At 38.0% G+C, this 16,657-nt stretch overlaps 1 protein-coding gene across 2 annotated transcripts in view; it reads left to right on the forward strand.

The window, feature by feature from the left end:
• The window catches only part of WHSC1L1 (Wolf-Hirschhorn syndrome candidate 1-like 1), a 146,869-nt gene that overhangs the window by 33,623 nt on the left and 96,589 nt on the right, over positions 1-16,657 (forward strand). The gene's annotated exons all lie outside the window — the stretch shown is intronic.

Below are 16,657 nucleotides of genomic sequence, written 5' to 3' on the forward strand. Positions count from 1 at the left end.
AAGCCTCCCCCTGGTAGTCAGCACACAGCCCCTTTCCCTCTCTGGGTCTAGAGCCCCCAGCTGTTCCATCTCTCCATGTCGTCTCTGCATGAGTTACTTTTTTTAAAAGAGGAAAACATTTTTTTTTTAATTTTATGTTTTTTATAGAAATTACAGAGCAGCAAAAGGCAAAGCAAAATAAGAATAGAAATTACACATAACTCCATTCAAGAGAGTAATCATTTACATTTTAGTGAACGTCATTCTAAGGTTGTGGTTCTCAAAATGGGGCGATTATTTTGCCCTTCAGGGGATGTTTTCATTGTCTAAAGACTGTCACAACTGGCAAGCAGTGTTACTAGCATCTAGTGGGTAGAGTCCAGGCATGTTGCTCAATAGCGCCCCACAACCCAAATGTTAGCAGTACTGAGGTTGAGAAAATGTAGGGAATGAACTCATTGTTAAATGTATTCCTGCTTAGTCTAAATCCCAGCCATCTGTTTAAATTATGGATCACATATTGATCAATGGTTTACATGAAGTCCAGATACTGAAGACCAAGTTTGATTTTGGTAACTCATTTTGGCTTTTAAAACATGTTAGTCATTGTAGTGATTAGTATTATATCAAGCTTGATGGGTTTCCATAAAACATTGAAATTACGTTGATAATTTCAGGGGAGTAAACTGAAGTCCTGCTATGGCAGATAGTATGAGGTGGTTTGGGTCTGTGCTGTTTTCTGTACTTTAAACAGCCAAAATGTAATTTCTTGTGCCTTTATTATTTGGTTGGAAGTGAAAAAGAATAAAACAGCATTGGTTAATTTCCTTTTGTTTCTTCTACATTCACTTAGCAGCTTTCTTCATTTACTTATTGTACTGTTATTGTTGTTAAGTGACATCGAGTCAGTTCTGCTTCATAGCAAAGGTTTGTATAAGGTTTCCAAGAAGCAGCTGATGAGTTTAAACTGCCAAACTTGTGGTTTAAACTGATCTTGGGGTCCAGTGCTTTATCCACAGTGCCACAGAATTCTGTTGTCGGGCTTGTTCATTCTTCTTAGTCTGGAAGTTCTGCTGACACCTGTCTACCATGGGTGACCCTGCTGGTATATGAAACACCAGCAGCATAGCTTTCAGAATCACAGCAACACACACAAGCCACCACACTCAGTACTTATTGTTTGTACTGTTGTTATTGTTAAGTGCCATTGAGCTGGTTCCAACTCATAGAAACCCTGCATAGGGTTTCCGAGGAGCATCTGGTGGATTTGAATTGCCAACCTTGTGGTTCACAATCTAGGGCTAATCCTTCAGCACCACATAGAATGGGAATACAGTAAATAATAAGCCATAAAAGTACCCAGTACCTTTGGGCTAGAATGGAAGTAGTTGGTTTGGGGGTCTTTTGTTGTTGTTTTTTAGTTTGTTTGTTTTTCCATGACTGAAAAAGGAACCATTATACTTTGGGAATGAAAGATAAAAATGAACTTAGATTTCTGAACACATTTGGCAGTTCTCTACTGATGTTACTCAAAGATGCCCTCAGATACAGAATGTTGTTAAGTACTGTTAAATCGATTCCAACTCATAGCGATCCGGTTCAAACAGACATTGTGGTTCAGTGCTTTATCATGCAGCACCATACCAGGCCTCCCAAATATTCTAATAAAGATGGATGTTGTGTGTGCCACATGTTTTTTTATTCTATGAACAATACAAAAAAAGGAAATAATTTTATTAGTGTTCCAGATTCTACTTACCATGTGCTATGTTTGACAGTGATATGTTGTGACAGTTTCTTTAGTAGTAACAGAACTGCTAACCGCAGGATGAGTGGTTCAAGCCTACCAGCAGCTCCTTGGAACTGACCTGATAGTACTTAGCAACAACAACAGTAGTAATGGCAGGTTTATACATTGAAGCAAAAGACGAAAGACTTCATTTCATAATCTATCCATTGATTTTGAAAATATGAATCATAATATGTTATCAGTTTATATATGTATGTAGAATTATTAGATTCATGGCAGTAAGCTTCATATGGCCATCATGGCCAGACTTCGTCTCTCATGCTTTGGACATATTGTCAGGAGGGACCGACCAGTCACTGGAGAAGGAAGGATATCATGTTTGGTAAAGTAGAAGGTCGGAGAAAAAGAGGAAGACCACAATGAGATAGATTGGCACAGTGGACTCAAACGTAGCAATGATTGTGAGGTTTAGGGTCACTGTGGGTCACTACAACTGGATGGCACCTAACAACAACAACAAGCTTCATATTAAGTGGTGGTGGTGATGGTGGTGGCGGCGGAGTCGATTCCGACTCATAGCAACCCTAAACAGAGTTTCCAAGGCTGTAACGGGAGCAGAAAGCCTCATGTTTCTCCCACATAACTGCTACCTGTAAGTTTCGAACTGCTACCTGTGAGGTTAGCAGCCCAACTCATAACTACTACAGTACCAGAGCTCTTTTCATATTAAGTAGGATTACATAAATGTGAAAAAATATCTTGTAGTCAGCCTGTGACTCTTGGGTGATATGTATATGCTTTGTATTTCTAGCATTGGATAAAGTGATCTCTACTCATTTTTTTTCTCTGATGAAAATATTTCTTGCTAAAATAATAATTAACAAACTTTTTAAAAAGTTGGGGCTACTGTCATTTTTAAAAATATTTTACTGTTAGGGACCGGGGTACTTGCTTCTGATTTGTTTTGTTGTTGTTAAGTGCCGTTGAGTCGATTCCAACCCATAGCGACCCTGTATAGGGTTTCCAGGGAGCAGCTGGTGAGCTTCGCCCACCAACCTTGCAGTTCAAACAACTTTGCAGTAGGATATATTAGCCCGCAATGCCACACCAGGACTCCTTGGTTTGTTTTAGACATATGAGTAATCTCACTGCAGAGATTTTCTAAGCCCTATTCATGAGCTGTTTCTTAGGAAGGAAAAGGCTGATCCGTAGTCAGCTCAAAATGCGTGCAGCCACCAAACAGCCTTTGACTTTTCAATAATATTAGTTGTTTGGTGGTATTACCACATTTCTATATTGTTAATCTAGTTCTATGGTGTTTTACTGTAATATTCCCTTTTTAAGATTGATTTATTGATAATGTGCCGGCCACTGTAAATGGCTCTGAGGATGCAGAGGTGAACTAATCCCATGTTTTCAGTGTAAACTTCCAGTCTCCGTATTCTCTGGAAAGTAGGCTGTTTATATTTCCGTGAATTATGTAATATACTTTCATTAAGTTCTTATACTTTAGTTTTGTAATATATGAGAAAAGCCCTTCCAAAAATCTAGATCATCTGATATTAAGAAGCAAAATGTTCTTAACTGAAACACTTTTAGGTACTAGGTATGAGGAGTCCTGGTGGCACAATGGTTAAGTGGGCAGTTTGAACCCAAATATTGGTCCTTGGCAGAAAAAACCTGGAAATCTGCTCTCATAATGATTACAACATATTACAAGGGATAAAGTTATGAAAAGTTCTTGTTTTTATTAGGTGCTGCTGAATTGATTCCAATTCATAGTGACCCTATGCACAATAGAACGAAACACTGCCCAGTCCTGCACCATCTACACAGTTTTTAGTATGTCTGAGCCCATTGTTGTTGCCACTGTATCAGTCCATCTCATTGGGAGGGTATTCATCTTTTTCACTGACTCTCCACTTTACCAAGCATGATGTCCTTCTCCAGGGACTGGTCCTTCCTGACAACATGTCCAAAGTATGAGAAATGAAGTCTTACCATCCTCACTTCTAAGGAGTACTCTGACTGTACTTCTAAGACAGATGTTCTTCTGAAAGTCCATAGTACTTTGAATGTTCTTTGCCAACACCATAATGCAAGTGCATTGATTCTTCTGCAGTGTTCCTTATTCATTGTCTAACTTTAGCATGCATATGAGGCTATTAAAAATACCATGGCTTGAGACAAATGTACCTTAGTCCTCAAAGTGACATCTTTGCTATTTAACACTTTAATGAAGTCTTTTGCAGCAGATTTGCCTAATGCAATATATCTGATTCTTCTTAGGCGTAACCAAACACCTTAAGAGAATGGGTTGCTGGACCTAGGAGCTCAAGACCATTGTCTTGGGGGATACCAAGGTCTATAGGCATAACATAGTCCACAAAGACAGTGTTCTACATCCTACTTTGGTAAATAGCAACTGGGGTCTTAAAAGCTCATGAATTGGAGCTTTTATTTAAGGCGCAATTATAGTTGGTCTCTCTCTCCCCAGAAGAAAGAACAGTGGTGAAAATTGAAGCCACATGAAAACAATTAGTCCATTGGGCTAATGGACCACATGAACATCTGTCTACATGACCCTGTGATCAGAAGAACTAGAAGGTACCTGGCTGCCACTACCAGCTGCTCTCAAAAGGGGAATCACGTTAGAAGATCCAGGGTAGAACGGGAGAAAACTGTGGAACAAACCTCAAAACCATAATAGAGACCAGACTGGTGGAACCCTCAAGACTATGGCCTTTAGCCACCCCTTCAGGTCTGGAACTGAACTCCACCCCTACCGCCTCTGTGACTCAGTTGTCAGCCAAACAATAGACAAGTCTGTAAGGGGAACAATAACACTAGGGAGGTATAACCACCTTAGAATAATCAACCATTTGAGATTTTTAAAAAAGGTAACATTTACTCAGGGATAAAGTTTAGAAAGGTTAGGAAAGGAGGAGGAATGAAAACGGAGGAAGTAGGATAAGTGATGTTACATTGAGAGGATCGTAATCAGTGAGATGAAACAAATTGTGTTGAGTTGAATGTAAAACTGATGATATGCTTTGTAAAACCTCTGCCCAATTCACAATAAAAAAAATTAACAGCCTCAGAAGCCTTCTGGGGTTCCACTCTGAGTCAGTTCCACTCTGAGTCAGAATTGACTCAGGGACGTACAACAATAGCAGCATATGTTAGGACTTTGTTTTTTAATGTCTCTGAGGTTTGCTGTATCCTCCTAACTCTCAACCATGGATATTTTCCTTTGCCAGCCAGGGCACTTGTCCCTTTCTGTCAGCAGTAACTGTCTTGTTCTCTTTTTTTTGGTTTCTAGAACCCAGGGCTTGAGAAAATATAGGCACTTGAAATGAGATGAATAAATGAATCTTATCAAGAGCTGTTTCTGAACCTCATCTCCAGCACTTTCCCTTTATTGACTTTCTCTCTTCTATAATAATGTAAGCTCACATTTTAGGAATCTTGTTTGAGGTTTCGTCCCTATAACCTTAGCTCAGTGTCTCATAAATAGTAGGTGCTCACTAAAGAAACCTATATGGGTTGGGGTATGGACCAACTGGCTATCACTTTTGGTCTCCTTTCCATTGTTGGTGGTGTTATTAGGTGCCATCCAGTTGGTTCTGACTCATAGAGATCCTGTATAGGGTTTCCAAGGAGCAGCTGGTGAGTTTGAACCATAACCTTGTGGTTCAAACCAACCTTGCAGTCCAATGCATTAACCTACAGCAGAAAAATAGGAAGGAAGGAGAAGCTGGCATGAACCTCAGCCCAAAACTTTGTCTCAGGCTACAGACACAATTAACAGACAGCTGCTGGTATTCAGAATTGATATAATAAAGTGTTTCATTATTATTTCTTACACAAGTATTTTATGATCGTGTTCATTTAAATGTATACTTCCATACATACACACACATATAGATCTATATGCAAGTACACCCACATTCTTTATGTCTCTATACAATGTTTTGAAAGGCATAGTAGAGGTATGGATAGGATGTTATGCCATCAGAAGTGATTACTTGGCCTAGCTTCAGAGGGCATGAGATGTTTGGTGGTCTGGAAAATTTTTTTGAAGCACATATTTGAATAAAATATTTTTTTGTTTAAATTTATTGTGATGACTATATACATAAAACATTCACCATCTCAATTTCTACATGTATGATTCAGGAGCCCTGAAAACATTCTTCAAGTTGTGCATGTATTCTCTCTATCCTTTTCCAAATCTTTCTAACAGTATTAATATAAACTCGGTACACTCTAAGCAAAAATTTCCCCTTTCCTCTCTACCACCCTAGTAAACCACAATAACAGTCTTTGTATTTTATGTGTTTGTTTATTTCATATAAGTGAAATCATACAGTATTTGTCCTTTTATAACTGACATTTCACTCAGTGTGATGTTTTCAAAGCAAACAGAATCTTAAGGGATGAGAGGAAATGTTGAAATGGTGAAGGGTAAGGTGGGAAACCAGAAACAGCTGGAGAGAAGGCTGGAGGAGTTAGGGGCCAAATCATAAAGGGCCTGCATTTTAGATTTTATCCTAGATTTTATTGGAAGTGTGGAAAGTTTTTTTAATTTGAGAGGTTTTTGTTGTTGTTGTTGTTTTTTAATTTTTATTGTGAAGGTTGAGTGATATTTACTTGGGAGAACATCAGCTTTACATTCATTGTCTCATATTTTATTTCATTGCAATGATTACAATCCCCTCCACGCATCATCTGCCCCTGGCTGTTAGAACACTCCCTGAGTCCAGAGTCCCCAGCCGCTCCATCTCTCCACATCATTGTCTCTGTCTCTATCTCTGGCATCACTGCTTCTCTGGGTAGGGTCCTGCACTCCGCTCATCTCCCTTGATGGTCCCAGGGTCCTCTGCTCCTGGACTGTAAAATCAACCACTTCCCTTTTGTTACAAAACATCTACCTTTACATTTTCAACTCTCACAGTCAGTCCTGACAGCAATTATTCACTATTGAACCACAAGAGTCTTATCCTCATCTCCTTTTACCAGCCCTGTCCAGGCAAGTTGGAAACTACTCAGTGGAGATTCTACCTTCCCTCGCACCCTCAGGAACTAGGCTCCCTCTTGAAAGCTTGTAAGCCAGTTACTTCTTGCCTTTGTGGCCCCCCATTTTGGGTAGCCAATGTCTAAATTACCCATCCCTGTCAACCCTGTGTGCTAAGGGGGTGGGAATGATCCTCGCTGTAAAGATTTGTTCCCTCTTTTGAGCTACTACATCCATAAGTATAGGTCAGTTACTTCAAATTGTAGTGGATTACTCTTTTTTACCTCTTCTTTCTTTCTCTAGGCGAGTTCTGATCATCCAGCCATTGAAGCTAGGTCAAGTGGGTACGATCTGAAAGAATGGGTGTTCTTATGTGAGAGATTGTTTTGTTTTGTATTTTATACTGTAGAGCTTGAATTGGAGGCAGACAAGATTATAAACAGGAAGAACAGTTAGGAAGCTGTTGCTCTAATCCAGATGAGAAACAATAAGGTGAGAACCAGGCAAATTTGGAAGAAAGTTAGAGGTGCTCAGCTTTGTCTTATATACTTCAGTTATCTTATTCTGGTCTTCTTGCTAAGTGACATTAGTTGGTTTCAACTTATAGGGACCCTGTAGAAGACTTCCAAGGAGTGGCTAATAGGTTTGACCCACTGACCTTGTGGTTAGCAGTTCAGTGTTATCCTACAGCACGACAATAGGACTTGTCTTTTTACTTTGTTGTTAAAAGGCATGTAGCCTTTTAAATTAATATTGTTGATTTTATCAGTCATTTCCTTTATGTTTTGTACTTTTTGTGTGTTGGTTAAGAAATATTCCCTTACCCTGGGTTCTTAAAGATCTCCTATTTTTGTTTTTTACCTAAAAGTTTTACTATTTATATTTGGTGTTTATTCCACCTAGGGTTGATACACTGTATGGTAAGGATTTAACTGCCTGTGAATAAGCAGTTATCCCAGTACCATTTGTTGAGTCCTTTATCCTTTTCTCACTGATTTGCAATGCTACTTCTGTTATAACCCAAATTTCCATATAGGCTAGGCTTGGATCTGTATGTAGGCTCCCATTCTGTTACTTAGTTCCTTTGCCAGTACCTGCTCCTTGAAACCTTATACAGGGTCACTTTGAGTCAGAACCGACACAACAGCACTTAGTAACAACAGCAACACTTTTAATTACAGTGTTGGTGTTATGAAGTGCCTTTGAGTTGGTTCTGAGGAGTGACTGTTGGGTTTGAGCCATTGACCTTATGGTTAGCAGTCTAGTGTTTATCCTTCAGAGTCACACCAGTGCCACACCAGGACTGTGGTTGCTTAAAAAATGTAACGTTGTTGTTAAGTGTTACCGAGTCGGTTCTGACCCGTAGTGACCCTGTATAGGGTTTCTGAGGAGTGACTGATGAGCTTGAACTGCCACCCTTGCAGTTCAAACGGCTTTGCAGTCTGGCACATTAACCCACAGCACCATACCAGGACTCCAAAAGAAGTAATAGATAGAGCTTTATATTTACCATATGTGTACAAACCAATGGTTCTTTGAATGGATGTTTTAGACTTTATTGTTGAGAAGCATATATAAATGCTTCCTTGATTTCTCTTAAGAGCATTTTTATTCTTTTATTGAGATAGAATTCATATACCATATATTATATATAATTTAAAGTATATAATTCAGTGGTTTTTTAGTATATTCATAAAGTTGTACAATTATCACCACTATCTAATTCTAGAACATTTTCATCATTTCAAGGAGTCTGCTGGCATAGTGGAGTCCTAGAGTGGTGCTGCAGGATAAACACAGGACCACAAGGTTGGTTTGAACTGCAAGGTCGACAGTTCAAACCCACCATCTGCTCCTTGGAAACACTATGCAGGGTCGCTATGAGTTGGAACCAACTCAATGGCACTTAACAACAAAAACAAAGTAGCATAGTTATCAAGTGTTCAGCTACTAACCAAAAAACCTGCGGATTCAAACTCATCAGCTCCTCTGTGGTAGAAAGATGTGGCTGTCTGCTTCTGTAAATATTTTAGCCTTGGAAACCCTTTGGGTTTGATAGGAGTCAGAATCAACTTAATAACAACAGGTGATATAGATTCATTACTCCAAAAAGAATCATCCTTTCTCCCTCTAGCTCTTAGAAACCATTAATCTTTCTATGTCTTTAGATTTGTCTACTCTGGATGTTTCATAGAAATGGAATCATATACTTATGTATGTTGTTATTTTTTTAAGTAACGTTGAGTTGGTTCTGACTCATAGTGACATTGTATAGGGTTTCCAAGGAGCAGCTGGTGGGTTTGAACCACTGACCTTGAGGTTATCAGTCCAATGCTTATCTTACAGTGCCACACAGGAGTCCTTAGTAGTTGTGGTAGTTTTGTGCTGTTGAGTCTGTTCCGACTCATAGCCACCCTGTATACAGTGTTTCTGAGGGTGCTAATCTTTACAGGAGCAGAAAGCCTTCTCTTTCTCCCTCAGAGCGGTTGATAGATTTGAACTGCTGACCTTGTGGTTAGCAACCCAGCTCATAATCCACTATACCAGGACTAGTATATAATTCCATTTCTATGAAACATTGTTGGTGGTGCAATGTGATAAGTATTGGACTGCTAGCCAAAAGGTCAACAATTCAAACCCACCATCCATCTACTTTGAGAGATTGATGAGGTAGTCTGCTTCTGTTAAGATTTACAGCTTTAGAAGCCTGATGGAGCAGTTCTGTTCTGTCCTAAAGGGTCACTGTGAGTCTAACTTGATTTGACGGCAGTGGGAGTGTATAGAGATATACTATGTGAGATATCTGTGAGAACACTTTTATTTAAATTGGGTAAAGTTAATAGAGAGCAGGGTATTCTGTAAAAATACTGTATCTTTAAAAACAAAACAAAACAAAAAAAAAAAACAGGGCAAAACTGAATACCAAACACAAAACTATACCTTAGGGGCAGGCTTGCCAGGGTATGGTTGGTAGAGATGCATGGAGGGGATTGTAACCATGGCAATGAAACGATATACGATAAGATGAATGTAAAGCTAATGTTCTCCCATGTAAATTATCACATAATTCACAATAAAACATTAAAAGAAACAACAACAAAAATCACCAATATTTATTTGTTCTGGTTTTACTGTTCAAGTACCAAAATTTTATTTCTCCCTCGTTTATTGAAAAGTCACCAACTTTATGTTTTTGCTGAGTGAATAAAATCATATGGCAAGTCCTGTTCTAGAAGGATAATCTCTGTTTATTTCTGTTGTTTGTTTATACCTACATGGAGTAAGACTGCTTTGATTGAGATAGACATTGTCAATAATTATATAAAAATGACATGATTGCTTTGTATCTTGGATGATAAACAATTGGAATCATGAGAAAATATAAAAGAAAATGTTCTCTCTTGAATAGTTTATCTTTTAAAGCAAGTAGATTTTCCAGTTTAACCCAGAAATTAGTCAGCAGCCTAGAATTCTCTTTAAAAGGCTACCTCGGAAAGTACCTTTAAGTCAAGATACCCAGATAAGGTTAACAAATATAGAACATTTCTTTTATGTCTAAAGTTCTGTGAGCCCTCTGTGTCATTTGGAGAGTTGGTGTTTTTATTAGGACAATTACTGAAAAATTAGAAAAGAAAATGTTTTACCCTAAATCATAGCCTTAAACTTTCAAAGAATCAGCTTCAACCACAATGATAGTAAAGCTCTCTAAATGACTCAGAATTTCAAGTTTTTAATTTATAGGGAAGTCATAGAAAAACTAAAAATGTATTAGGTAGCTATAGAGTTGGAGTCTTGGTGTGGCTCTTTAGGATAAGCTCTGGATTGATAACTGCAAGGTCAGCAGTTCAAACCCAGCAGCAGCTTCTCCGAAATCCTATGTACGGTCATTGTGCGTCAGAACCGACTTGACACAGCACTTAACAACAGCAACAACCTATAGAGTTAATGGGGTCCCTGATCATGTAAATGGTTAACATGTTTAACTTCTAACTAAAAGGTTGGTGATTTGAGTTCACCCAGGAAGAACCAGGCATTGAAAACTCTGTGGGCTCACAGTTCTATGCTGGCTCACATGGAGTCTCCATGATTTGGAATAAACTTGACAGCAGTATTTTTTTATAAACTGGTTTTATGGAATTAAGTGTTATATAAAGTCTTGAAATGTGAGAAATCTATGTGCTTGGCTTTACTTTGGGGATTTAATAAAACTGTTTTGAGAGAAAATGTCCAAACTTCAGCTAGAAATAATTTGCTGCTATACTATGGATTCCTGGTGTGGCACTGTATGATAAGCACTGGACTGCGAACCACGAGATCTGCAGTTCAAATCCACCAGGTGATCCTCAGAAACCCTATATACACATCACTCTGAGTCAAAACCATTAAGACAGCTCTTAACAAGGGTATATTGTGGTTATAACTGGTATGTACTCATATAGCTATAACTACCAAGTGTGTAACTCTTGAATGATATTTAAAACTACTTGATTTTTTGTGTGAATAAAACAGTAAATTTTTTCATATGATATGGAGGAAACAAGAGAATCTAAAGATAAATGGAACAACTGTTTCTATTTGTAATTTTGTTTCTATTTCTCTGAGAAAAAATTTCAAGTAGGATCCATTTTGTTTGAAAAGTTGACATTGAATTGCACACTTGTTCCAAATTCAGTTATTTTTTGGTTTATACAAAGGCACCTTGTTAGATTAGATACTATCAATGCTAGCTGCATTTGGTGAATAAAAGGTAAAACTTTGTTCCTCATATCCTTTTTGATGCTATAGAGGTGTGGTCAAGTTCTTAGAACCTTGTGGTTGGTTTCCCCCCCCAACCAGCAGCTCATCTTACCTCTCTGCTTTTTTAGTTTGTTATATGATTAGAAACGACAAGTGGTTTTCAAAGAAAGAATACTATTAATTTTTTGTGTGATTTGCTTCCTGTTTAGAGGATGGTGGTGGTTGTTGACTAACTTAGAATTGCCCCAACTCATGGCATAACAAACCCTTATGTAAAATAAAACAAATTGCTGTCTGGTCCTGTACCATCCACATGATCAGTTGTCAGTCAGACCATTGTGATCCATAGGGTTTTCATTGACTGATATTTGGAAATAGGCCTTTCTTCCTAGCTAGTCTGGAAGCTCCACTTAAACTTCAGCTTCAAAGCAACATGCAAAGCTCCAACAGACTGGTGGTGACGGTGTAGGAGGTACGTTGACTAGAATCAAACCCTGGGTCTCCCTCATGGAAGACAAGAATTCTACTACTACTGAACTACCACTGTCCTCTTGGTTTTGTTTTTTGTTTTTTTAATTTGTTGATTTATAAATGTGTGTGATTAAATTGTTAAAAATATTTATCTCCTACTTATCTCCAAAAAGGACGAGTGGCTTACAGTTTTAAAATAGATACAACAAAGCAAGATAATGTGCTTCATTTTTATCATCTTCTTATCATTACTAAAAATTAAATTTTCTATTATGTAAGCCAAAATGTGCAACACAGAATTTATTGTTTATAGACAAACAGTCTGAAAAAATGAATACGTTAAAATATGAATAGAAAGCACCAAAAATAATGGAGTCTCTTAAAACACTGGTATAGAGGATTTTGGAGTCCTGGTGTGGCGCTGTGGGTTAATGCGCTAGACTGCAAAGTCGGTTTGAACTGCAAGGCTGGTGGTTCAAGCTCACCAGTTGCTCCTTGGAAGCCCTCTATAGGGTCACTATGGGTCGGAACTGATTCGATGGCACTTGACAACAGCAATAAAGGATTTTAGATTTCTCCTTATAGGTTAAGCACATTTTCTCAAGTTTTTACTTATAGATTGCTCTGATTTCACCCTAGCAAACCTATATACAGAAAATAATGGACCTGTTCCTCTGTGTTCTGGAAATCATGTTCTATTCCATTTATTATTAGCTGTAAAATTTCTGATGTGGAAGGAAATATACAATGTATTCTTTCTTAGTATGGTTCATTCTGTTTATCAGAACAGTTTGGAAAATGAAAGATTAATGTTCATGGCTATTAAGTTGACTGTGACTATGAAAACGATATTGTAAGAGCTTTCACATTATGAATTTCAGATCCACATTATTACTAAGGTTTTAAACAACTTTTATAGAGGAGTTTTGTTTTAGTTTTTGGATGTGTTGTAGAAGTTCTACTCTCCGTAGAAGTTCATTTGACTTCATGTCAGCTGTGTGGAGTTTGAAATGGTTTTAGGAAGTCTAGCTCAGAACTAAGGAGATTCTCAGTAGTGACTAGGTATATCAGTTGTCAGTCAAATTTTTTCCAAGAATATTGGTGCTGAAGTAGCCTAACTGCTTTTATATCCCCTGTAGTCTCCATGGAAAGATCTTCAACAGCTCTTTGAAGCATTTCATTTGTATATAATAACGGCTTTAAAAGTTGACACAGATCACTTTAAAAGATTTATTAAGCCCTACTTGAGGTGTAGCGTTGGGTGCTAAGAGCATATAACCATAACCCATTGCCGATGAGTCATTCTGACTCAGGGAAATCCTATATGACAGAAGGTGTTCCAGAGCTGTAAATCTCTGTGGAGTACACTGCCACATCTTTCTCAGAGTAGCTGGTGAGTTTGAACCTCCGACCATTTGGGTAGCAGCCCAACGCTTAGCCCATGGGCATCTAAGAGCATATGTTGTTGTTAGCTGTTGTTGAATCAGTTCTGACACACTGTGTCCCTGTATAGGGTTTCTAAGGAGCAGTAGGCGGGTTTGAACCGCTGGTCTTGCAGTTCAAACCGACCTTGAGATCCAGTGCTTTATACTACAGCACTACACCAGGACTCCATATAGCTTACGGTGGTGGTGGTAGGTGTGTGCCATGGAGTCGATCCTGACTCTTAGCCACCCTGTATAGGGTTTTTGAGGCTATAAATCTTTATGGGAACAGAAAGTCTCATCTCCCAAGGAATGGCTGGTAGTTTCGAACTGCTGACCTTGAGGTTAGCAAACTGACTCATAACCACAGTGCTACCAGAGCTTACTTCCTGCTCTAAAGAAAACTCACAAAAACGAATTTTTGTATGATTAATTCTAAGATAGAAACATGCAATAAGGTATCTTATACCAGAAAGTTACTCAGACTAGCTTTGAACTTAAATGATGACTTCTTAGAAATGACTTTTGAGCACAAAGATGGTTAAGAGTCAAACAACAACAACAACCAAAAAAAAAAAACCCCAACTACAAAAGGGCATATTTGGCATGTTGTTTGTAGGTGCTGCCAAGACCATTTCAAGTCACAGTTGACCCCATCTGATAGAGTAGAACTGCCCAGTAGGGTTTTCTAGGCTGTAGCCTTTATGGGAGCACTAGGATGGATTTGAATAGACAAATTTTCAATTAGCAGCTGAGTACTCAACTGTTGCACCACCAGGGACTTCTTTCATATTTGGCACTGTTGTTGTGAAGTGCCGTTGAGTCAATTCCAACCCATAGTAACCCTGTATAAAGATTCCGAGGAGCAGCTGGTGAGCTTGAACCACCGACTTGCAGTTCCAACGGCTTTGCAGTCTGGCGCACTAACCCACAACACCGCACCAGGACTCCAATGGTATAGAAGATAGCATAAGAAAGGTAGTGGTTTATGAAGGCATAGCATATACAATAATTTTCAGTAATTTGACATTACTAGACTTGTGGTTGGAGAGAGGTACGTGGGGACCTTTCTTATAGGGCCTTTTATATTCTATGTCTAGTAAAGTGATTGGTTTCTTTTTAGGTAGTGTTGGGGCTGGGGGGTACCATTAAAACATTTTTATCAGGAAAGTCAAATCATTAAATTTACAAAACAAGTAACCTAGGAATATATTTAAGGGATAGCTGGGTCTGAACACAGAAATGTGTGATTTATATGCATCTTAAAACCACTTCTGATCCTTAAAAGCCTAAATAATTATATTAATATAAATAATTTTTCAATATGACAAAATACAAAGTTTTCTCTTTGTTACAGTGAAGATACTGATGTTTAAATATAGAAAAATTAGCATGTAATTTTAAAAATTAGGATCCAGCAGTATGTTGGTTCTACTAAAAAATTGTTCATCTTATGAATTTCTTAGAGTAAATGATTCAAGCTATACATTTAACATCACGAGTACTTGATATGTTATTTATAGTCACAAGCTGTTCATCTGAAGCATATTAAATGAGTTTTTTTTCCTACTTTCTAAGATTATATTTAAGGGTGGCACAATGTTTAAAGGACTTGGCTGCTAACCCACTTAAAGGTCAATAGTTTGAACCCACCAGCTGCTCCATGGAAGAAAGATGTGGTAGTCTGCTTCCATGAAGATTTACAAAATCCTATGGTGGTACAGTTCTAATCTATCCTACAGCATTACTTTGAGTCGGAATAGACTCCACAGCAGTGAGTTTGAGTTTTGGGTTATCCCACCTCCCACAAATAAATTGGTAAATAAATAAAAGCCCTAAAGCCTTAGTTAATTATACTTGGCTTTTTTTGGTTTAAAACTGTCAATGGACAGCTTCAATGAAATTAATTTTGAAAAAGTACTCATTCATTGATTTAGTTTATCACCTTTTGCTTGTTTTACCTAGAAGAGTTGGTTAGAAGAAAAATTTGGCAAATATTAATGCTTTCTCGTGGTGATTTTATTTATTTGAAATTAAAAGATCAGAATGAGTTAAAAACTCATTTAGGGAGATTGAATAAGTATCATTACTTAGTATCCCACCAAATTGTTAATTCTGAGGAGTGAAGAGGCATGGAGTAAGTTTTTTTGTGTGTGTGTTTTGGTTTGGTTTGGTTTTATTTTGCTGGTATTTACTTTATATGCTTAAGACTGGAGGAAATGGGCTTGTTAAAAGCCAGTGCTGTGGAACAAAGTGCCTGCATTTGAAGCCTTTATTTACTACATGTGTGACTATAGGCAAGTTACTTAATCATACTGGTCTTGATTTTTTGTAAAACAGGGATACTAGTGATAAGTCCTCAAAAGGGTGTTAGAAGAGTAAATTAAATTTAGAATGGTATTAACGTATAAAGAGCTCTAGTGGTGCTGTGGTTAAACACTTAAATGGCTAACCTAAAGGTCTGCAGTTCAAACCCACCAGCTGCACTGTGAGAGAAAGATGTGGCAGTCTGGTTCCATAAAGATTACAGTCTTGGAAACCCTGTGAGATAGTTCTACACTGCCCTATTGGGCAACTGTGAGTCAGACTCAACTTCACAGCAAAAGAGTTTTTGGAGTATTGATGTATAGTTAACTCTCAAACATAAGCATCATTATTATTATTACTTTATCAATAAAAGAATTTTAAAATACCTTCTTTATCTGGGCTCTATTAAAGATAAACATGGGAAATTTTTGGTGGCTTGTAATGGATAGTTTAAAAAGTTGTTGTTGTTGTTGTTAAGTGCTGTCGAGTCAATTCTGACCTGTAGCAACCAAGGGTTTCCAAGGAGCAGCTGGTGAGCTTGAACCACCAACCTTGCAGTTCAGACAACTTTGCAATCTGACACATTAGCAGTTTAAACAGTAGTGGGTGAAAACCACATAACTTCCACATCCTGTCTCCCATGCTTCCATGTATAATATTCTTTTGCCTCAAATATCTGTTATAATTGTAGGGGTAACAGTGTAATTCTTAGTCACCTTTTGTTTCACATTGTATACTACTATTTTATAAGTGTTCATCTTGTTTTAAAATATTGTCTAAGTGCCTTGATCAGAGATCATGTTTTTTTGCAAGTTCTCTGTGCCTAGTGCTGCACTGTTGAATATAACTGTATATAAGGAGCTCTGGTAGCGTAGTGGTTACGAATCAGGCTGTGAACTGCAAGGTCAGCAGTTCGAAACTACCAGCTGTTCCACAGGAGAAAGATGAGGCTTTCTGCTCCCATAAAGATTT

This window comes from Chrysochloris asiatica, unplaced genomic scaffold (genome assembly GCF_000296735.1).
Source record: "Chrysochloris asiatica unplaced genomic scaffold, ChrAsi1.0 scaffold00035, whole genome shotgun sequence".
NCBI lineage: Eukaryota > Metazoa > Chordata > Mammalia > Afrosoricida > Chrysochloridae > Chrysochloris > Chrysochloris asiatica.